This window comes from Pinus tabuliformis, chromosome 7 (genome assembly GCF_031772625.1).
Source record: "Pinus tabuliformis cultivar Carrire ecotype Pingquan chromosome 7, CPIR1, whole genome shotgun sequence".
In the NCBI taxonomy this organism is placed as follows: Eukaryota; Viridiplantae; Streptophyta; class Pinopsida; order Pinales; family Pinaceae; genus Pinus; species Pinus tabuliformis.
This window is the reverse complement of record NC_142293.1, coordinates 1108591801-1108617397: the sequence shown is the minus strand read 5'-3', so window position 1 is coordinate 1108617397 and position 25597 is coordinate 1108591801. Positions and strand designations below refer to the sequence as shown.

Sequence of the window (25597 nt, the reverse complement as noted above, 5' to 3'; positions counted from 1 at the left end):
TTCAATAGTTTCCACTCTTTCTCCAAGTCTGTCAATACCTTTGATGATTGCATCAAGTTTTTGTTCGAATGGTGAAGGATCTTCTTTGAAAGTTGTTCTTCTTTCAGCTCTTGCCCGATTTCATTTAGAAATCAGGTTTGCCTCCACACTAACAGCTATATTCTGCATGTCTACTAAACTTGGAGGGGCTCTTTCCCTCAGTTGATATGCCATGTCAAAATCAAATCCATCAGGTAATTTGATCAAAGCTGAATCAAGAGGAGGTATAAGGTTATACAGAATAGCATTATAGACATTGTTGAACCTAGCACAATAGTCTTGGACAGTTTCTTGTGGGCCTCTTTTCAAATTGTCATATTCTGTCAAGATGTGTAAAGGGTCTTTCTTCTTTTCCCATCTGTTTAGGAAAGATTGATAAAGAGATTCTGAATCAACTATATAATTTGCAGCAAGTGCTCTAAATCAAATCCCTACATCACCAGTTAGACTTTGGACAAAGATCTTCATTCTCACATCATCATCATCAATTTCATAGTTCTCAAAATAGTCTTGCATTTTCTTAGTGTGTTGCTGGGCTATATAGGAGCCAGTACCATCAAAATATGTGATTTTTCTCTGATAATCCTGAGGCATAGCCCCTGGATTTCTAGGAAACTAAAGAGGAGCATAACGGTTTGCCATATTTACAGGTATAAAAGGGACAACAGGAAGAAATAAGACAGTTGGAATAGCAGGGATAGCAGTGGAAATATGTGCAGTGGGTGGGGGAGTGGAGAGGATACTTTGAGGTGTGGATGAGGAACTAGGAGAGGCTGTAGTATTGACAGAAAGGACTGCTGCTCTACGAGGAGTAAGCTTAGGTTTTGAAGGGTTTTGCTGAAGTATATCGAGGTCTAAATCAACATATTTTTCTAGTTTTTCTTGTTTTCTAAGGGTCTTAGAGATCAAGTTGGGATTTTCAAAAATAGCTAGAGGATCTGGGTCAAGGTTTGACCTGGTGTAATGACTTTTCTTCTTTGGAGCCAGCTTCTAAATTTGTTTTTTGGTATTTTCTGGGAATGCTTTAAAGATCACAGTCTTTGACAATATTCTACAGGAAATTCTTTGAAATGTAGGAGGCTTTGGAGCTTCCTTTGAATATGTTAAAATAGGGAAACTGATCAAATCTTTGGAACAACTGTTTAAAGTCTAAATCTATACTGGAGATTGACTGAAGTAGATTTTATTTACTCCAGTAAATGCACAGCAAAAATAGTTTCAAAGGCTACCTGGCTAACTTCAGGCTCCATCGGTGGCTTTAGAAAATAGATAGCAGTTACAAACAATCATTCAGGTCCCCAGTGGAGTCGCCAATGATGTTATCACTCAGATTGTTCCCTACCTCCAGAAGGGAATACAGCCGAGGTAACCACTAACCAGTATTTTAGCTGTAGGTTCTAGCTTACCTGCAACCAGAGAGGGCTCTCTCTTTGTAATTTAGCTTTGTTTTGGAGTATTTTAGGCTAGTTATGATGCACAGAGTTTGAATTTTAGTTTGCTGGATGGTGATCTTAAATAAAGCTAGGATGCAAATGAAAAACATTTTATACCATTGGGCAATGGGGTCAATGATGATGTACTGCTAAAAGTGTTTCTTTGGTAAAGGGCAATGCTACAGAGCAAGATAACCAGTCTTGGAACAATTCTGAGATCTGGAAGCTAATGGAATGTAAGCCAGTGGGTGAAGGGCAGTCAAGAATCCTTCACTATGCTGGCAGAGGGAAGGTGCATGAATATTATCAAGGAGTAGTTAAGAATTCCTAAATAGTATTCAAAATGAAAGAATTAGTGAAAACAGGAGCAACTAAGAATTCCTGTTTATGACTAATTCTGAAGAAAACATAATTAATAACAGAGATTGAACACAGAGTGTATTTAAACAAATTATGGGCTATTCTTTTTCTCTGTTACTAAGATCATGAAACATGTATGAAATTTGCAAACATAGAAAACATAAATGCAGGTTAGAGCAACTTATTGATCCATAGAAAGACACAGGAATTCTGTAGCAGTTCCCATAACATCAAATCCACATTCAGATGGTGCAACAACAATGAACTTCAAACAGCCTTTGTATTAGAGAGTCTGAGAATTTACAGCGCAGTCCAGAGAGAAAATCACCAACCCCAAATACATTTTATGGGGAGGTATTTATACAAAAAATGAGACACAAAATATCTTGTAGATAAGTCTTCATGCAATAACTCCCTTCACCAACTCTTCAGAAGAAGTAAATGAGAGAAATAAATGCCACAGTAAATGTTGGTGTGCTAGCTGTCCAATTTGTCAGAGATATTTGACTTTCTGGATTGAGTGAGTCGGCTGATGGCTGTGTCTTTATTTTGTGTTTCCTGCGTTTCCTGTCTTGCTATCTTGTTGTGTTGGCCTTGTCATCGGTGCTTTAATTTTTTCATTAATGAGCTGCAGTCAAATTTTACTTCTTCTTTTTGTTGTTTTTACTCCTTGACAGGTGGCTCTTTCCTTTGAATATGTTGACCTTTAGCTGACTAAAAAGAGGAAAATAGAAATAAAATCAGCTCGGTAAAATTTCTAGCATGCTCTGCCACCAATATTCTGTAGGCAACTGATGTCTTTGTATTTTTATCCGTGTTTCATCAGCTTCAGTATATCTATAAAAGTTAGGCTGAAACTCAAAAAGGTGATTTATCTCATGTTCAATGTAGAACAATTTTTCTAATTTATCATAAATATTCTGTCTAGAGGGAGGCCCTGTTTCTTCTGAGGTACTAGAGGATGCTGTGATTTGATTGGAAACATAATTATTCACCCTGTTGGCATATTGTTCATGTGTTAGCAACCTTCCACTGCTGGTTAGTAAGCTGGGTAGTCCTTGCTCTATAATGTTGCAAACTTTATTTTGAAGTCATTTATTTCTGCCTGCATTTCCTGGCACTTTCTTTCTAGAGTCTGCACAAAATTCCTCAAGGTCAGCACCTTTTTCACTATCAAAATGGTATATGTCCGGTTCCTGATGTCCAGAGCTGCCAGCTGCTCTTTAGTATGAGTGTTCAAAAACTGAATCATCCTATTGGCTTGCTCAGGCATATTTCCTAATGATGCTCTAGCCTTTTGAGTGTCAAATTGAGCTTGGGCTACCAATTCTATCTGCTCATGTATAGTCTGGATTGATTGCTATTGGTCAGTGATAGATTGCCCAATCTTGGCCCATAAGATTTCCTTGATTTCAGCTAGAGTTTTATCTAGAGTAAGCTCTTTTTCTAAGGACTTTATTTTAGTGTCCAAGGCTTTTATTTCCCTTGTTTTCTCAGCCACTGTTACCTTGGACTTGTCATAGCTTACTTCAAGTTTGGATAAATTTTCCTTGGCCTCTTTCAGCTCTGTCATTTGGACTTCTAGCTCTTTGACTTCTTTCATCATTTCTTCCATACTCAAGCTAGACTCTGGTGTTGTTGTTGCTGCTGTTGTAGGATTTGTAGTCACTGTAGCTGTTGTTGATGCTGGAGTGACAAGAGGAATTGTTGATGCTACTGTAGGAAGGGCAATGGGGACTGTTGGAGTTGTTACCGATGGGTGGGAGGTTGACTCTCCATACTTTCTTTGCAATTCTTTCTCCAACTCTTCCTCCATCTGAATTATCCTTTGATTCATCCTCATGAGCAAATCCATTGTATCTTCACCTTCTTTCTCTCGCACAAGTTCTGTAGTTTGAGGGTGCATGGTTGCAGGTAGCCTTTGCTGCTTTCTAAGTGCAGCAATATCTTCTTCCTTTTTCTTATGAGGGCTTTGATACCCTTGGCATCCTTAGGATCATGCCCTAGTTCCATAACAATTTCCTCCAATGTCTTTATTATGTTGTCTCTGGCCAATGAAGACATTCTCTCCAAATCCAATTGAGTATTTGTATTTTTCAATGATTCTTTCATTTGATGGGCCATCATTGCCTTGTCTACTAGAGTAGCATAGACCATTTCACCTGTCTGCTTGTGTAGCTCAATTTGGTCCATCGGGTGTATGTCCTTGGCAAGGACCTCTAAGTTTGTCTTTATCTAATCTGCAGATTTCTGTGGCTATGGTATCTTAGGCTTGAAATGACTTAAGATCATCTTCTCCTCCTTAATGTCATAAGTTGCCATTAATCTCTATTGTTTGGAGGGTGTTGTCTTCAGAAATTGGTCATACAACTATATCCCCAATATCTCATTTTGGGCCTTGATTTTCATGAAGGTTCCTTTAATGCCAGATGGTTGTGAACCTTGTTGCCTTGAGGAGGACACCTCCATACCATGTTGCCTCTCTATTTCCTGTCTTTGGGAGCCGATGGATGCTTGCTGACTAGTTTCCCTCTCCCTCCTTGGGCTCTCTATGATTTCTTCACTAATTTTCTCTTCAATTTGAGGATCTATTCTTTGCCTCTTGGCCTCTGGCTGTTGTGTTGAGCCACTAGCAGGTGTATTTTCTTCCCTATCCCGCTTCTTGCCTCTTTCCTCATTGAGAGGAGTATGTAAAGCTGGTACCTGTGGAGCCTCTGTCTACAGTGGGGGGTTTGCCCTTGACTCCATTTTGTTGAAGTAGTTGGTTGTTCTGTCATTGTTTCTTGCTCTGCATCGACTACGTCCTTGCCCTTTGCTTTCCCTGTTGCTGGTGTAGACCTTTCTTGGGTAGCTTGTGAAGTAGCAGTTGATGTGCCTTCTCCCACTTGCTTTGGCAGTTTGAATGTCACCAGCTCAAAAGAATCCAAGTCAAGAGTCTTTTCCAAATCTTTTAAATTTTGCTCCATTGTTTCTTCTTGGGTGAATTCTTCAACTAATGTCCCTGCCACCCACTCATCTTGGTTGGCAAATTGTTCAATCTGTGGGATTTTGCAATGTTCATAGGCTGACAGCATATATTTTATTTTTCTGGCATTGATAAAACCATTTGGGTCATAAGGTACCCACCAAAAACTTCTTTTTAACCTAAATTTCTCCCTCAACATTTGATCAGCATCTTGCCATCCTTCTTTTTTGTTCATGACAAAGGGGCCTAGTTGGTCTTTGAATTTCAACTAAGCATTTTTCTTGGTGGTATGAAAATGAGTTAAATCAGAGTTGATAAATTTCCTGTAATATTCTAAGGCAAACAGTCTCATTGGCACATATCTTAGCAGCCTGTAGGGATAGAGCTCACAGCCATATATCCTAATGACAGTGTGATTCTAGTAAAAGTACGAATCACCTATTATATAGTTCTTTGAAAGCTACAATATTTTCTGCATGTCATAGGATAGCCTAGCAGGAGGAGTTCTCATTAGGAGACAAGAGACTGGATAGACAACTAGGTCAATGAACTCAGAGTAAGAGTAGGGGGAGTTGTGGACTTCATGAAAGACTGAGGTCCAAAAAATCAAAGACCTTTTTTCTCCTTTGGAGTCCAATCTTTTGATGGGGCATTCGAAACAGTCTGGCTGATAATACATGAATAGATGATAGATGTAAGATGAGTATTTTAAAACTCCCTCCCTATCCAGTTTTAGCAGTTGGTCATGTATCTTATTGGCAATGAATTTGGCATAGTTGTATTTGACAACAGGGGGTTGTCCTGGGGTAAATGCAGAAAACAAGACCAATATAGTATCATCAATATGCTCACTTGTCTTGAAGCCCCATACATAAGATATCATATCTACTAGTAGTTTGCCCACATCATTGAAACATACATAGAGAAAAGGTGGCCCTGTAGGCTGGTGGTCTACTCTCATGAATACTTTGGCAATTCGGGTTATCTCTGAGCTGGAGAGTTTAGGACCTTCATCAAGCAGGAAGTTCATAGAGAGAGGGACCAGAAGCTGAGTTTGATTGAAGTTTAGCATTTGATTGATGGAGTCAGAAGTTATCTGGAAGAGGATGCTCCCAGATGGAGACTTGACTGCCCTTTGAGTTGGGTCATAGTTTTCACAGCAGAGGCGAATTATTTCAGGGAAGACATTGACAGAAGGGAGGAAGTATATGGGCAAGTTTGATTCCCAAATGCCATAAATGTCACTGTTGTTCAAATAACTGTTCCTCAGCTGACAGAAAGTCTGCAGGTGGTTTCTGTCACCAACCAAGTCTTGAATTAAGTGATCCCTATCAGCCAAAGGTAATGCTTCTAGTTCCTTGTGAGGTGCATTGAGAGGAGTGATATTCAAGGCTGCTCGAGTGGCCATCTTTGAATTCTCTGTGTTGGTAATCTGGAATTTGGATTTGTACAACAACTAAAATATTGAAAACTACCTCTGAGGCTTTGTCAGGGAGCTGGCAGACTAGACTTTGATATAGATATGGCCTCACTGTGTAAAGTTTATGGTAAAAAGAAAATTTTGCAGAGTTTAGTCAGGGTTTTTGACTGAATTTGCTGGATTTACAGGCTCTGTGAGTAAAATGCAGAGGAAACGGGATTGGGTTTGAGCCAAATGAGTGAAAATTTGCAGAGGGAAGTGGAATTTGAGGGGCTCTTTTGGTAAACCAGTCAAAAACATCAGATATAATGTACAGGTTTGGGTGCGGGACTGCGTTTTTATTTTAAGAGTGTGGCTTACCCTGAAACTGGGTAAAATTGACCGTTTTGTGGAGAGGATATTAAGTAGGGGCGGTGACAATAGATTTGGCAAGGGATGGAGACTTGATTAATGCAATTTTATTGGTTTTATAGGTTCAGAGACAGAGAAAAACTAGAAATGCAGAGGGTTCGGGGTCAAATGGGTAAATACCTGTTTCTCGATGGCGTAGAGGGTAATTAGCAGGTATAATGCTGAGCTGAGGGGACGAATTTGCAGAGTAAGCTTGTCTGGGTGGTGGACAGGAGAGTTGGTGGTGAATTAGGCGTAGTTCGCATGCAGACTCTCCACTATCAAAACAAAATAGAAATAACAAAAAAGAGTCACTTTCGTGACTTTTAACGAAATTTGGGCCTTTTTAGCGCTTTTTGGCGCTTTTTTATGATGACGTCATCATGATGCATTTTTGGCATGTAGAGGGTACGGAGGATGATGTGGCAGCTGACGTGTCGAATGACATGGCGGATGACACAGTGGCGGGGTGGTGATGTTAGTGGATGATGTGGCAGTATTGCAGAGGAGTGGCGGGTGACATGGACACGACATCAGGGGGCAGGTGGCAGGCAGTAAGCGGTTTTCCCCGCACCGCCTTTGGCTCATGGTGGTTTCGCAGGAGGGGGCTCTGATCACGCTAGGAAGCCGACGCGTGGCAGGGTTACGGAAGAAATACCACCCATCCCCCAGACGCTAATGTTCATCAGGCGAGGGCTTCTGATATCGCCGCCAGCCTTCAGATCTACGACGCGGGATCGGACGGTGGACGGGTGATTGAAGTAGCGGGGGTTCACAACACCGGGGCCCGCACATTATTTAATGTTTAATAATGTTTCGAGGGGGGGTATAAACTTTGGTTATGGCGGAAGGTTTATTGATTTAACCGAAAGTTCAATAAAATGCGATATGTATATGGGCACCATAATTAACATATGGTTTATGTGGGGGGGTGTAATGCGGTTATTTATTTAACCTGATGTTAAATAAACCCCGATAGTTTATACGTGGAAGGGATATTACTAAGGTCCAGATGGACTTAATAATTCCCAAACATTGTTATATGACTATAGTTGCCAAGGGTGGGAATATTAAACACTTTTTTGGTTTTTTATATAGTTTTTGTAGCATATGGGTAAGGAAAATGATAAGGGAGTTAAATAATAAAACTAAATGTTAATATGACTTTATGGAATGAAATTCCATGAATAAATGCTAAGTCTATAGAGTGAAAACTTAAACATAGGGAAATGAAAGGAGTATGGAATGATCATTTTTACACAAGAAATGTGGCTTCTTTTAACTAAGTAAACTCAGAGATCAACTTGGCATTTCTCACAAAATGAAGTGAAATAGGACCATTAGGCAGATCCCAAGGTCCTTGAGGGGATGTTAGTAAATGATTTCCAGGGGAATGATAGGAGAAATTAGTCATGCTTCCACTGTCTTGTAGTTACTTTTCCATGGTATTTGTGTCATTGATGAGAAGAGTCTTTCTTGATAAGACAAAAATGATCACCAACTTGCTTCTGCAACCTCAAAATACCTACCTAGCCTAATACACCTAACATTTTTTCTTCCTTTTGATTGGGTGCATTTGGACTAGCAAACCCTGATTTTCCTCTTTTTTTTTTGAAATGTTTTCCTATCTAAATCTACCCTTATCTCTTCCAAAGGCCCAAATTACATAGTTGGGCTACTTTGTTTCTCTACCTGTTTACCCATCTTCCAAGCTTCAACTGTTTGGACATATCTTTATTCTCTATTCTAAAGACAAGTAAATTCAAACATGATCTAACCAGGAATAGACTGTATGGCTATTCATCAACTGTATCCAGAATCAACCATCTGTGCACAATGAAAGTCTGCAACAATGGAACAGTAGTGGCATTTAAACTAACACACTTTCTTGGTCTTTTGGTTTGGGGTTCATTTTCATCATTTTTTCTGACCAATTTACTCTTTTTGCCCTTTGATTTTTCTTTTAGGACATACCCTCTTTTAATTTTTTAATTTTTTTGATTTGTTTACAACATATGGAACCTTTGGAGCATGCAAGGATGAACATATTTGGTCCTTCTACTGTCAATCATGAAAAATGAAACCTATTGGTATAGGAACCTAATAGGTTACCTTAAAATCCTCTTTGATTATTATTCACGAATAGAAGCAAAGGGTTTATATCTTCCTATTGAGATGTTAAGACTTCTTCCACCATTACTACTCTTAAGGAGTGTTGAACCACCCTTTATGTATAAATGGGAATGTACTTTATGAAAAAGAAAGAAAAAAAAGCAAACTGACTTCTTTATATAAAGATGTCAAATGCAGGATAGGTGGTCTCATCAAGAGCCAGCCTACCATGATCATGAGGAAGAAAGTGAAGTGGCATTTCCATTATGGCCACCACACCAGGGATATGGTCCAAAAGGTATCTAAAATAAATAACCCTTGGAACAAGAGGTCTCATCACGAGCTAGCCTACCCACCTTTTACTCCTTCCTCGTGAATGGAATTATGGCTAACTGGTCACCAAGCCAGCACAATGGCCTACATTTTGACATCACACAACACTTCCTAAGCATACACAAAGGATCATGGTTCCATGGGTGAAATAAACAACTCTGCCAAGGTTATGGACACCTGTCGGTTGCAGAGCACTGTTAATGGTATTGAAGTCACATTATTTACACCAATAGGTAGTTATTAGCACCCTTCTGTTTCTTATACCTTAGTAATCAATCACATAAGACGAATGTATATTATTTTCAGAACCATACAACGCATGTAAATCTATTATCACCAATCATGACAGAGCAATTGACAATGACTGCATGAGACTCGGTATGTACGGTAGACGTCCTATCCTCCCAACCTCGCATCATATCACAGCAGTCTCTTACGTATTAAGCGATCCAACTTGACACCTCGATTTCAGTAATCTACTGCCTTTGTAAACATGGCATATTACCATATGTTGTTCCTTTATGACTATGCTTCAGAACAGAACGGCACGCTGCTCCTTTATTTGACAGCCGGGACGGCCTATCACATTGCGGGGGGAGGGGGGGGGGAGGTTAACCTCATCATTCCTTAGATGACGTGTCAGATCGCTATTCGGGAAACTACCTAATTGGGAACGCTCAACGGTATACTATTTTTTTTATTTTTTGCATGACTTATTGTTCCTAATCCATTTCCATTGTATACTCTGCAGCATTAGATTTTGAGCGAGTCTTGCGTCTGTCATCCTCTCTGTGTTTTAACAGCGTGAACGACTGTCATTCCATTGTCAAAATTCTCATATTTTACAGCAAAACCATAAACATGGGAGGAAGATCGATTCAGAGAGAACCGTAGGTGTTAATAGTCTCTGATACTGCATGGGAAATCCTGGCAAGAGCCGGGTGGCTAGCTTATCTCAATCACTTACAGGTATCCAACGAGACTGTAGCAATTGAATTCTTGCAGAACTTGCAAGAGGATCACTCCACAGTGAGGGGGAGAAACATAGCAGTGACCGATGACATAATCGCAGAGGTCTCGGGACTGCAAACCACTAAACCTGTATGGATGCTAAAGACGGAGAGATTGTAGAAGATTATAGAAACCTTCCAGGAGGAAGGCTAGAGCCTGACAATTAGAGGAAAGGGGGTTCTGCTAGCAGCATTACGAGAACCATGGGCGGAATGGGCAAAGACCTTTCAAAGCTACATCACCTGTGAAGGAAGAAAAGACGTGGTAAGACCATGGCACCTTAAACTTTTAGCTGTGTTAAAGAAAAAATGCTCTGTAAATTTACCTACATTTTTGAATTCATTACTGCATGATGTTGCACGGAGCATGAAAAAGACACAGCATGTAGAATCAGTTGTTAGTCATCATGGGTTGATACGGTTAATAGTCAGCCATAGCCTTACCCAGCAGCAAAGCAGCTGGGAAGAGCTAATTTCCATGATAGATGGAGGATTGACCACACCATCCCCAAAACGTAAACATGCCACCAATACACCTGAGTGTCCAGAAAAATGAAGGAAATCAGTCCGACTAGCACGGCTACGAGGGAGGCCGGAGAAGCCCCAAGGAAATACCATCCAACCAGTAGAGATAGAAGATACAGGGGATGAGCAACACCCACGATTAGCAGGAGAAGACAATGAGAAAGTAATGTAGGAAAATGAGGAAGGAGAAATGGAGGAAGAAACCGAGCAATCTGAGCAGGAGGAGGAAACGGAACAGTAGGAAGGTAGCCCAGTGCAGGATCCATTAAGAGAAGATGAATTGGCCATTTTTTTGGCCAATATCAGCGAATATGGCCAATCTTCCAGCCCATCAAACCCACATGCTGAAGAAGAACCAAAATAACACTCTGCTCAGGAGGGAAACGCACCTCAGGAATCACATGCAGAGGAGGTAGAAGAGGAGAGTCAACCTGTTCATGATGAAAACATGACAGGAGATGAAGAACAAGAACAATCCATTCCTAGCCAGACGAAACCAGAGGAAACTCTGGAAGAAGGGGGGCAGAAAAGGAAGTCACCCAAGAAATAACAGAACCAGCTAGGGTTCTTGCGCCAGAGCAGCCAGAGCAAAGCAGCAAAGAAGCACCCTAGAGAGAAAATCAGGAAATTAATCCAGGTCATAGTCTAGGCCACAACAAACAGTTTGTTGATCCCTCTAAGGAAATTGAGGAAATTAAGAAATTACGGAAAGAACAGCAAAGACTATTGAATGTAGAAGTTCAACTTCGACAGTAAATTAGGATTTTGAAAGCAAGGAAAAGGGTAAAAAGGACTTTCGGAAGGAAGAATGCAATCGCTCCAGCAAAACCCCTCAAGACAAAGGATCAGAGGACCAGAGTCCACCCTGCTGTTCAAAACCCTGTCGAAAAGCAGGCTGCTATTCCAAGTGTTGTTGAGAAGCAGACTGCTGTTCAAATTAAAAAGGAACAGCATTTGACTGATACCCACGTTAAGATAGAAACGGATGATATATTGACCTGCGATAAGGAAATTCAGACAGAGGCACCACCCTCAGGAGTGATAAGGGCCATGAATGCAAGATAATGCAATAGGAAAATTCAGGTAAAACTCCCGGTCTCCACCGCCACATGGGAAAGAGATCCGAGAACGGTAACTGTACGGGAGGATTTGATGCAAGCCTAGCAAGAAGTAGAAAGGATCATAGATCAAACGGTCCCTCGAGAAAGGTATGAAGAGCTACAACAACAGCTTAGGAACGTCAATCTATCCGAAAGCCAGGCCTTTGAAGGGTGGCGAAGGGAAGAAGAAAAAGTCGCGAAGGTAACTCGTAGGTTAGATATAGTTATCAAGCAGATGGATACCTTATGTTCTCTGTATAATGACGTCCTAGCATGTAGAGCCCCTGCTAAGAATTATGCCTTTTTTTTAATGGAACGATATTTGCAATTGAAAATAAAGGTTGTTAAAGCAGGTGCTCCCATACAAATTAATACCATCGATGACTTTATAAATTGCTGTAAGCACTACGGGGTAAAAGTTCAAAGACTACTGTGTGAGTTTTATTTACATAACCTTGTATTATACCAGGAGATCGAGCTGAACCCTGGCCCTTTTGTTGGGGATATCCAATTACAAGCATTTATTTCATTTGGGGTTAATCAAATTAAATGGCTTAAAGCCTATAATGCTTTCCAAAGGCAAGAAAACAGATTAGATTTGTGGGTAAGAGCTGAGCCTAGGAATCCAGTATAGTTGTGGAGAGAACATAGGAACCTCATGAAGACTCTAGATGTAATTGAAGCATTAGGACCCATTCATACAACAATGAATCAGCAAGGAATAGAATACTTTTTCACTATTAAAGACCTTGCCATTGATGCGGCTAAATTTCGATATCAGATCTCTAATCCGAATATCCAACTCAGGGAACCATTTAAGTATGAAAATTTTTAGTTAGCCGCCAATCGATTGCACCTCTATGGAGAAGTCATTTTGAGGGCAGGGCCATCCTGGTTAGGATATAGGTTCCGGAGTCCAGTTATTTGGCACCCTGCACCTGGGTACCAAGCCCTGTATGAGATGCTTGAGGGTCAGACAGGCCATTTCTTTGAATACCTAGTTATGCATCATGGCTATAGACCTCCACATGAGATTCCATCTCCAGCCTACTCTCTCACTGCCTTACATGTCAACTACAATGTTTTCATGAGGGAATGAGAAAGGGTAAGCAGGGGGGTGTGTGGAGTACTAAAGAAGGTATGTTTTTGGTAATTATTTCAGCATCTTTTCATTAGAACTTACAAACCTTTTGCATCATGAACTGGGAAAATGATAAGGGATTGTAATAAAACTTGTGATATTAATGTGCAAAATGGAAACACTGACAATTGTCATTTTCTTATGCAGGAAGAAGGAAAAATGAAAAGCTGTCGTTCCAAAGAAGAGGACAAGGACGCGTTAACCGTTGTCCCTTTGACGGAGAACCGTATGCAAACAAGGCAAAGCAAATCAAAGCGAATTAGCCCTGGAAAGGAAGTGGAGATATCGGCTCAGCGCAAGAAAGAAAAGAGATAACTAAGGACTAACGGTTCGGCAAATCCCTCAGGATCCCTTGATCTTGAGGGATCACTGCATTAACTATGTTTTGCACATAGACATCTCCACCTTCACCATTATAAAAGGGGCAACACTGTTAGCTCGAGGGGTCTGTCAAGTCTTTATGTTTTATGTAATTTCTATTAATATTGAAACTTTGATCATTGAGTGTCGTTGAGAGCTGATCTACTGTAATTTCGTCTTATTATTAATACAAAATCGGTTGTTATTTCATCTCTGAGTCTGGAATAACTTCAAGCGGTGTACCCCTGGAGGCTAAGGACTCGACCCTAGAGGACACTTGCTCCTGTACTATTACGTTTGGTTTATGTGTGGTTTGCTTCTCAGCATTATTTGGTAATCTGATATGTTTTGTTAGTTCACATCACATGCTCTGTTATGTTTGATTTGTTAAAGTTTCTAAAGACATAACTCTTGCATTAACTCTGCAATGTATCACTGTTCTTTTAAGTGTTGATATAATATTGTCGGTCTTTACAGAATATTTTTGTTGTTCAATTACAGAGCCTCTGTGTTGTGCACTTATTCATTGATATTACAGAATTCATCTTAGCGATTATGTCCCTATGATTGTTGAGTTTATAGACATTGTTGTTCCATTTTGAAATGCAGTCGTACTCTTTCTAACTGAGATTGATAACTAGATCAGATTATTATTAAGGTGTGTCGTGTGTATGTATGTGAGGTTTTCAAGCGTTGTTCTATAATTCAGCATTAATCAGTGTTGTTCCATTTCAGATTTGTTGTTCCATTTCTTATCTGCCATTCCGTTCCTGTCAATTGTTATTTTGGTGTGAAGAGCAATCTAAGGCTGTAGTGGGCATTGACATTTACTATCTGGCTCCTAGATTCACGATCTGTTCTCTGATTTCTTTTAGTTCCATCAGTTTACAAAGGGATGAGTTACTGCTACTAAACCCTTGACTGATAAATTGCTTAGTTTTCTGAATGTGTAGTTTAATCTTTTGAAGTAGTTTGCTGTAAACAAGCATCCGTTTACTCTTGTATTTCTAAGCATTGTACTACTAGCATTACTCTCGCAAATGCTAGCCTTAGACTGAGACACTCTTTGAAATAACAAAATGTTCCTGGATTGAAAAACTAATGTGAGGTAATTAGAGGTGAAAGAGACCCTTTTTATAGCTCGACACTCTCGCCATTGTATATTTTATGTTCTTAAGAATTTGTTTTCATGTAATTTCTGTATAGGGTTAAAACCTACATTAGGGTGGCAGGGTGGTGCTATGGCAAGTTGGAGCTTGTGCATGGTGTTGAAGTAACCTTTCATTTGGAGGTAATAAAACTAGGGCATTGGAGTGTCCTTCTAGTTGGAGATGGTAGATCAGGGTGTTGGAGCATCCTTTTAGTTGGAGCTGGTAAATCATGTCATTAGAGTGTCCTTCCAATTGGAGTCGGTAAATCTGGGAGTTGGAGCCTTCTTTAGGTTGGATCTTATGAACCAGGGGGCTAGAGCCTCCTTCAATTGATGCTAAAAAATCTTGGAAGTTGGAGCTTCCTATTGATGTAAATATTGAAAACCTATATAAAGAATAATTTAGTGGTTTTTCTCTTGGAAGGGTTCCCACCTAAAAAATCTCTTGTCTATTTTCCTGGATGTTGTGCATTGTTGAATCGTGTTGTTATCCATTAATGTGATTTGATGTTAACTTATGTTTCTAATCTAATTCTAATGATAATGAATGCTCTATGAATATAGAATTAACTAATTGAAGTGAAATACTGATTTATCCCACTCTCAGTATTTCCAACAGCTACAATGTGAATTTTCATGTTATTCAATGAGTATTTTCCTATCCCATGTCCACCCAAATATATCAAGACCAAAATTCATTCATATAAATTATTTTAAAGGCTTATTCCACTAAATGAAATCTTGTAGCTTGCATTAAACAAACTCAGACACTCCAAGGATTTTCTAAGGTTCTGTTGAGATTTCCTTGGATCTGAATGTGGCATGGATCACTCCCACAATGAGAATGAAACATTAAATATTTACATATGTTTTTCATACACAAAAATCATAGTCCATAATCCATTCTCCACATAAAAAAGGTGCATTATAATATTAAACAAATCAAGGAAACTTTTAGTTTATAACCATGCCAACCATCACAACACTAGTAATAATAGTTAACTACATGTCTTCATGCAACTAGTCACATTTTCATATAAATTCAAGAAACATTCATTTCATCCAAAAAAATATAGTATTTCACTTATCCCAAAGAAAATCCAAAGTATCTTTCCCATCAAGAACATGAAATGATTTTCAATGACCATTCAGGAACATTACAGAGTTATACATCAACTAATAACATACTAGTCATGTGATCATTCACATTTAATATACATAGTTCATTGCACTTATTTGAATGGCTAGACACAACTATAAATTGAAGGTGGAACTTCAACTCTTCACCGAACCATAAGATAGTCACATGACAATATTTATTGCAGATGTCCACCCTAGAGATAGATCCATGATTTGAGGGATTTCCTTCTCAGAGATTTCAACCAGGCTCAACTAGGGTACTTATTTATTCTAGAAGCATTGGTTGACTTTATATGTGGTTTATTATTTTTCTTTGCAAGAACTAAGTGTATTATCATCCTTCCTAGTAAGAACTTATTGGTTTATTAGCCTTACCTAGAAAGCACTAAGTGGTTTATTATCCTTCTCAAAAAGAAATTAGTGGTTTATAAACCTTACATCAATAACTTTAGTGATTTATCAGCCTTACATCTAACACCTCTATGGTTTATCAACCTTATTCACAAGAACTTAGTTGTTTATTAACCTTACAACAAGTAATTGAGAGGTTTATTAGCTTACAACAAGCACCTAAGTGGTTTATCAACTTACTTTGAATGAACATGGTGGTTTGTTAGCCTTCTTAGGAATCAGTTGGTGCTTTATAAACTCTTTTCAACAAGAAATCATAAACCAATTCCTCCTCTAATCCTCCCACTTACCTTTCATGCTCTGATGCCACATTCGAGTAGCTTCTACACATTAATAATGGAACTCACATCCCATCATTATGAGCATAGTTTCTTAGGTGTTCAACCACTTCATCCCACATCATTCCTTGTCCTTTCTATATGTCTCTCTCTTTCTCTATCCAACATTCTTCTATTGTTTCTTTTCGTTCATTCTTTTTACTCTAGGTTCTTTTTTGTGCCCCCATGCAATTATTTTCTTCACCACACCTTCATTTCATGGAAACAAGGAAGAATGTGGGCATCTCCTTTACCCCATCATGTCCTTTCCAATTATTTGGTGGTGGAAATTTAGCTACACTAACTAACACCACTCTCATATCTCCTTTTGATCATGGATCCATCTATTGCACACCATAGGCTACCCGATATAAAACTATTTTATAATCATAGTCGTTATTTATCATTACAAAATTAGGGTATAAAACAAGTGGTGTTAAAAACCCCACCACCTTAAAGGAACATCATCCTTGGAGTTTTTCATAACTAGAAATCGAAAGGAAAAAGCCTAAGCTTTATATAAAATGTTTGCATCCATTGATTCATAAAACAAAAAGGATTATAGAAACTTCATTTTCTTGGCCATCTCCGAGGTGGCTTCATTGGGTCTAAAGTTCTTCCATTACACCTTGACCTTCTCTATTACTCAATTCCAAAGCACAATCTATCTCCAGTATAGGATGCAAAACATTTATGGTTAAAACTCTCCCATGGGTTCCACCTATATCACAAACCAACCAAAAATATGATTAGCATCAGGTACATACTTCTTAAGAAAACGAAAATGAAAAACATTGTCTCCATCCGCTGTGATTGGAAAGGTTAATTTATAGCCCCAGTCTTTCTAATATATTCCTTGGTATAATGTGAAGATATACCTTCTCTCCCACTTGGAATTCATTTTACATCCTTTGTTGGTTTACATAACTCTTTTTTCCATCTTGAGATGTCTTTAATTTTTGTTTTATCTCGACCACTTCCTGCTCCATTTCCATTAGTATATCAGGTCCAAGAACTACTCTATTTACTTTGTCATGCTAGGTGATAGTAGTGCTACATTTTAAATCATATAGTGCCTCAAAAGACTCATCACTATTGACTCCTCATATCCTTTGTTTTATGTGAAATCCACCAATGGTATGAAATATTCCCCCTTCTTTGGTTGATGCATGACATACGTTTTTAGCATGTTCTCCAATGTTCACTCTTTTCATGTGGTCATTTGTTTAAGGATGATAGGTGGTAATAAAATCTAGCAAGTTTCTAAAACCAATAAACACTGACCTTGGAAAATTAGAAGTGAACTTATCATATTCATATAATATAATCTTCTTAGGCACAACATGCAATTGGAATATTTCCTTCATGAATATCTAGGCTATATTAATAGCTTTGTGAGTGGACTTGACAATGATGAAGTGAGTTTCCTTACACCACTTTTCCATAATGTTTTTTAGCTTTGTTTGGAAATCCCATAATGAATTCCATAAACATGAATTCCGACTTCCACTTAGAAATTGGGATCGGTTTCAAAAATCCTACTGGTGCCTACTTTCTACTTTTACTTGTTGGCACTCCAGAAACTTGGCAATATATTCAATAAATTCTTCAATCCTAGCCAATCATAAGTTCTCCTTATGGTTATTATAATCTTTTTATAACTAGGATGAATTGTGTAAGTTATTTTATGAAACTCATCCATTATCAACCTCCTAAGATTAGCTACATCAAGCACATACTTTCTAATTTTAAACATCAGTATACCATCATCAATGAGTTCGTATCTCTTGCTCATGTATCCTTTTGGTTCCTTCTACCAACTTTTATTTAAATGATGGTAGTGTTCATCATGAGACAATAGTTTTTTAATATTTTCCATGATGGAAACTATGCAAGTACTCAAGGTTACCAAATGGGCCTCTTGTAGACTCCCACTGAGTTCATTTTCCACCTTATTTTATTTTCCCTTGATGTGATTTATCTCAAAATTAAATTTATCTAATAATCCAACCACCTTGCTTATTTTTCATTTAACTTAGTCTATTCAAACATAAATCTCAATCCCCCATGACCTATTATTGGCACAAACATTCTCCCCAATAGATAATTCCTCCACATTTTTATAGTGTGCAATATTGATGCAAGTTCTAAATTGTGGGTAACATAGTTTTTCTCATGTTCATTTAAATTTAATTATTCATAGAAAACCACATTTCCTCCTTGCATCAAGACCCCACCAAGCCATGCATCCGTGCAATCCACAAAGTCCTTCTCAAGACTTTATTTTCTTAAGATAGGTGTAGATGTGAATAATTTCTTAAGCTTCTCAAAACTAGTTACACATTTTGGTGTCCACTAAAATTTGAATCATTTCCTTTCCAAAGTAGTGAATGGATTCCTGATCCTTGAGAACTCCTTAATGAACCTTTAGTAATAACCAATTACCCCATGAAATATCTAACCTATGTGACATTATAGGGAGTGGGCCACTCCATTATATCCTTGATATTTTTGAGATATATGACCACTCTTGCTTTTTGAACTACATGCCAAAAATAGTGAACCTGGTTTGGAAAAATTCGCACATGTTGAGTTTTTCATATAACTTATGCTCCCTCGGTAACTATAATAATTCTATCCAGTGGTATTTGTGCTCTTCATTGGCTTTTAAGTATATTAGGATATCATCTACAAAGAAATACGAATACAAATGTGTCCACATAAGGTCTGGGGACATTGTTCATTAAGCACATTAATGTGGTTGGGGAATTTGTAGGCCAAAATGTCACCTCTAAAAATTCATGGTGGCGATATCTAAACTTGAAGGTGCTTTTATGAATGTCTTAAACTTTAACCATGATATGATGGTATCCATCCCTCAAATGTATTTCAGAAAACATGACAACCCCTCTTATTTGGTCAAATAAGTCATCAATTCTTGGCATCAGGTACTTGTTCTTCATTGTAGCCTTGTTTATCTATTGGCAGTTTACACACAATAGTAGTGTACCATTCTTCCTTTTGACAAACAATTCTAGGGCTCCCTAGGGTGATATGTTAGGTTGAATGCATCCCTTATCCAAGATCTCCTTCAAATGCAACTTATATTCTATGAGTTTTAGTGTACTCATGTGATATGTATTATTTGTTGTTGGAATTGTTCTCAACATTAATTCAATGGTAAAATCACTATCTCTTCTAGGTGGTAGTCCCAAATAATGATTTTAGGAATATGTCACTAATTTTTTTTAACACCAAGTGAATTTCAAATTGATCCAGATTTGCTTCCAATTCCTTTGTGATATGTATTGCATACAATGCAAAACCCCTTTTGTTGCATTACTTCACTTGAAGTGCAATTATTTTCTTGAGTTTTATTGACGTGTTTATCCCTTGCATCATTACCTTCTCACTAGCATTACTAAGGCATTCCAATGCTTTGCTGTAATAGTCAATCTTCATTTCATGGGATGCCAACTAGTCCATGCCAATTAAAACATCATATGATCATAATTGTAATACATTTACAGAGGTTTTGGTGGTCATACCACTAATTTCAAAGGGCACGAGTCCAAGAATTCTGTCACACACATCATTCCCCATGGCTAGTTGAATTAACCAATATTTTTGATGAGTTTTCTTTGTAAATTCACATTTCTTTGTAACCTTTGGGCTGATATAGTTGAAATTATAACATAGGTCAATCAACATTGAAATCGGTTGGTTAATGACCATACCTTCCATTTGTATTAGTGCAACTTGTTGGTCTACCTACTTGTTATCTAGTGTGACATAATATGGTATGTTTTGGGCCACATCATTCACCATTGTTACTTCTTGTACATTGTATGACTTTTTTCTAGTTTATTTTTATTCAGCAGAGTTCCTTCGTAGATGGTTTTCTCCAAAATTAAAATAATCTATAATCCCTTTCTTGGACCCTTTGTCCTCTTCTTCTTATAATTTTGAGGATCTATTTTGTTGATAGTTATGGAGTTCTTTTTACACTCATTCCTAGCATAATGACTGAACTCACAATCCTTCCCTCATTAATTTTATCTTGAGGACTTAATCCCATTTCTTTTGAATTTTACCTTATTTTTCTTCTTCCAATATGTTCCAACTTCAATCTTGTGCTTGGATTGTTCATAGCAATGCCTCATCTTTCAGCTGGTGTCCTCTAGGGTTTTTGGCTCATCAAACTATATTTCATCACAGTAATCTTGTGGTAATCAATTGAGATACCTAAATATATTTACATTATCATCCTTGGGGCAATGTACATACCTAAGTAGCTCCAAGAATATATTTATATACTCAACAACTGTCAATTTTCCCAATGTGTGCTCATAAAATTATTTGACTTTCATTTCATAGTACTTTTCATATAAGTACTTTTGGAGAAATTATTTCCCAAACTTTGACCATGAAATCTATTTCTCCCTAATTCCTTTAACATTATTCCGATCGTCCTACCATATATCAACTTTTCCTTTCAAATTGAGAGTAACTACCCTATCATTCATGTTCTCAAATTAGTCATGCACCTAAAAGTATTTCTTCATCACCAACATCCTATTATAAATTAATTAATAGAGAAATGAACCCGTAAAATCATAAAATGGGAGATACAAATATATATGTGGTTCACCCAATTTGGGATGTCCATAAAGAAACAACCACTCCTTCCTTTCTATTATCCAACAAAATGAAGGGATACCACCTACAACAAATCTGTTGTAACTTCCTTCTCGCTCTCACACCATCTCCTCCATTTTGATAACATAGAATAATCTAGAGGCATAATACAATTCCCTCATATAAATGAACGATTTACTTCTAGGGAAAAAAACCATAAATTAACATAACTTTTACAATCAGATCTTCTACCTAATGAATGACCCAGATTGATTGTGAAATTTTGATATTTTATAAGGCGATTTTTCATCTAATTTTTTTTCTTCAAGGGAAATTTTCCCAAATCCTCGTCAGGGGGGTAAAGGGTTGTCATCATCCCCACCACGCTAGTTGCTATAATTAGGGTTGAAAGCCCCCCCATACCCCTTTGTTAGGGACCGAGTCCCAACCATGACTGAAAGAAAACCTCTAAATCAGGAAGATAATTGGGCTCCATACCCAATGCACCCACCCCTTTTCCTCTTCAGCCTTTTTTATATCTCAATCAAAGGTGGGAGGTTTTTCTTTCTTGAACTCCTCTAACATTAAACTCTTATTGATTATCCTATGATGATGGTGTTTCTTAATTATAACATTTGATCATCGATCATGTCTTCTTGACTCTTTGTTTTGAAGTATTGAGTATAAATGTGTCTTCATTTGCATGCCTATGTATCTTCCTTAACCTTCATCCTCCCTCCCTATTAGTATCCAACTTTTTCCTTTAGACCTATAGTGGCAAGTTTTAGACTTGTGCTTGTCTAGGTAGCTAGAACCAAGATCTTGTTGTTTGTACCTTTATTGCTATGATAGGATTTACAATATTACTGCATTTACCTCTACATTCCTTTTGTGTGCTCTAACAACATTTTCATTATCTACTTTTCAACTTCTTAGTTCATAGCTTAGGCTTCTAAGGGTTTCAATTGAATCATGAGAGTCTATTTCCTTCCTTTTCCCAACTAGATATTCTTCATGACAACACTAGGATTTATTTTTTCCATAATTCTCCATCATGCTATTGATCCACTATACTCTCTTGTTGTTCCTTAATGTTTTCTTATGTGTTGTTACACACACATACCTGTTAGCCAATCGAAAATGAAAAAAAACATAATTACCCATTGCCTTGGCTTATGTGCAATAAGAATGTTGATGTTAACCTTATGAGCATCAAATATTAGTTGGTATGTTGATTTAAAAATAAAGTAACCAATTAGTAATTCTGTAAAATCAAACATTATATTAGTTGTAACTTAAAACCAACCCACATTTGCATGCATAATAGAACTAGTAGATTAAATATGCATCCTTTGTATGTGTGCATGCTATATCCTTAAGGTCCTATGTCAAAACTTCTCTTTGAAAACACTTTGTAACGCACCCTCCAACCCCTTTGGGTATTTCTTGGGTTGTGGAAGTTGTTACATAAAAGGTAACCTAATCTTTAAGATCTATTATGGAGATGGCGTCACAAATATCCTCTTTTTCCAACCTCACTGAAATTTAAAACAAATGTTTCCATAGCATATAACTCATTGAGATTATTCTGACAATATAACCTTTATCTCAATATGAATTCTGAATTCGAAATTATTCCCATTAAAATATTTTATCATTAAAACTTGCCACACTAGCAAGAATGGCTACATGGCAATGCCAAATGGCATATGTGGCTATGTCACATAACTCAAAAGGAAATGTGGCTACCACCACATCATAACACCATAGAACCATTGTGCCATTCCTTCAAATAGTTCCTTTCTCAATATACGATGTAGAAGAGTAAATTTCACATTAGTTGATGGAGGGTTTCATATCTAGAACTCTCCATTAGGTGTTAGACGAAATCACTAATAGGAACCTTCCTATCTCCTAATGTATTTATTTGACATTGCTCCTTCTATCACTTTTAACGTGGCATGACCCCACTTGGAAGCCACATCAAGTTGACATTAGGGTAATGTCTCCCTGCAATGTGGAATTATCTCATGGTGCCTCATGTTATCCACATATTAACTCTTTGGCTATCTAACTAGGTCGATTCAACTTGCCACGTGTCTTTCCATAGAGACACCACATCAAAAATATTCCATGTCACCATCCACATGGTGTCACATAACCTAAATCAGCCTATCTGGCACCTTCCACCTTAGCTTGCACCAAAGTCCCATATGGAGAAATCCCTTTGTGAAAATACACACCTTTATCCTATACAGAATTTTGGGTTTTCATCAATATTTCCCCATCGTGCCTCCATGTCATAGTGCCATAGTGTTGTAGTGCAAAGACAAGAGCTAGGTGTTATGCTAGGCTTGGATGTAGTGCAATGATTGATTTATCATCATGTGGTGGAGGGGATTCTCTATTTCATTTCCTCTATCTACAACACCTGTTCCAATTGTGCTAAATAAATACCACCTTCTGAAAAGGGAAAGGCACAAAATAATGTGAATATTCGCATCGGGTAATTGTAATAATTCTATGTTGCACCCCATCAACGGTGCCCAACATAGATGACCAATGCATGCCACAAGCCAAAGGAGGCACAACATCACATGAATATGTCCTTTCCAATAATGGGGAATATCTGTCCACACTATATGTCTTAGTCCTCATTCCCAAGTGATCCATGCATCCATAATGATGAGGGAGGTGCACTACAACATGAATTTTCACTTCAGTAAATGGGGATTTTCTCGTCCTGAATCCTCCCAACTTACCTGAAACTGAAGTTCCTTCATGTATGATTTTAAAGGCTTATTCATGTGAACATGAAGTAAAAAAATTTTGATACGCAGAAAAATGTATATATATAAATATGTATTATTGATTAATTGACAGATGATGCTACTACAATTGCGGGTGCCTGGCTTATATACCACCATGGACACCCATTGGGGAAAGGGCATGATCTTATGATTGTGCCCTTTCATCTAATTTAACTAAATATTAAATAATAACCTAATCTAACTAATTTTTTACATAACATTGCCTTCCTCTCGAAAGAATGCTTTGTCCTCAAAGCATATGCAACGACGGATGTTGTTGATAAAATGCTTCATTCTCCCAAGAAGCGTCTTCTTCGGTAAGTCCTTCCACTTGATTATATATTCCAAGATGATCAAGGTCCCACACTTTAAAATGTCTTGGATTAATCTCTCAATTTCCGTTTTTTGGTGATGTGAATATCGGTATGGCTTGATGTTGACGGGGTCTGATCTTGCCTTGACTTCTATTGTATGCTCAATTTCCCTATTAGGTGGCATCTTCATAGATATGTCTTGAAATAATTTTTCATGCTTCTGAATCAGATCTTGTATCTTTGGTGACTCTTCTCTGGTCATATTTGCAGATAACATTTCTAATTGGTGACATTGTATTGCATAAGCAAGTGCTCTTCTTCGACTCAGCTTCATCATCTGAGATGATGATACAACTTGATTTTCTGGTGCTTGGAATCCGTGTAGTTTGTACTTCTGACCTCCCCATTTGAATTTTATAAATTTTACTTGATGGTTGGCAGCATAAGTACCTAAAGTTCGTAGCCATTGGATACCTAAGACTACATCTACTCCTCCTAATGGCACTGTGAAGAATGGAGACTCTAGATTAAAGACTTGAATCTGCAAATTGACCTTATGGCATTTCCCTACCTTTTCAATCTTCTTACCATTAGCTACCATCACTTTCATGTTTGGTAAGGGAAATGAAAATATATTGAGTCTCTTTGCCATGGTTGCATCTAAAAAATTGTGTGTGCTTCTAGAGTCGATGAGAACCACTACGTTGTTCTTCTTTATGTGTCCTTTTAACTTTAAAGTCTGAGGTTGTGATATACCTATCATAGCTGATAATGACACTTGCAGAATACTTCCGTCATCTAATTCTGGTGAGAATTCTGGGCCGTCTTTTGTGTCTTCTATGTCATAATCTTCACTGTTTGAATCATTGGTTGCTTCACAATTATATAGGTTCTTTGGTTCTTTTCCTTTAGCACATCTATGTTTGGGGTCCCATTTCTCACCACAGCGTTTACATTTTCCCTCTTTTATCCTTTGTATTTCCACATTAGACTTTTCATCTTCACGACGATGTGGTGGAACATATCTTGTATTATTTGAGTCCACATACTGGGGTATCCTTCTTCTTGCATAAGTTTTTTCCACTTTTGACCAAAATATTGGTTCAGATTTCTTTTCGGCTGTTTTTGCTTTTCGTCTTGCTACTTCTATAGATGTAATGTCATGCATCTCAAGTTCTGCTTGTAAATGGGCTTTGAGTCCCGAGATGTATGACTGAATTAGACGAGATTCTGATAACCCAGGTACTCGTGTTACTAAGGTCTCCCATTCTTGAGTGTATTCGTCCACACTTCCTTTTTGTCGTAACTTGATGAGTTTTGAAAAGAACTCTTCTTCTCTTACACCTTGGAATCTTTTAAAGAATGCATCTTTAAATTTTCTCCAGCTAATGACATGTGTTGTTTTTTTCCACCACATATACCAGTTATATGCTTCTCCTTCCATTTTCATGGATGCATGCCTGAGCTTTTCATCATCGTCATTGATGTCATATATCTCAAAGTATTCTTCTACTTTATTTATCCATGCAACATTGTTTTTTTCGTTTCCATCGAATTTAGGCATCTCGACTTTTGCCCTTTGCTGGTATGTTGCTACTGGTTGAGCGAAAAAAGGGTGTTGATTGGTAA

At 37.8% G+C, this 25597-nt stretch overlaps 1 pseudogene; it reads right to left on the bottom strand.

The window, feature by feature from the left end:
* LOC149251421 (cytoplasmic 60S subunit biogenesis factor REI1 homolog 1-like) overlaps positions 1 to 25597 on the bottom strand; it is a 163760-nt pseudogene that overhangs the window by 71940 nt on the left and 66223 nt on the right.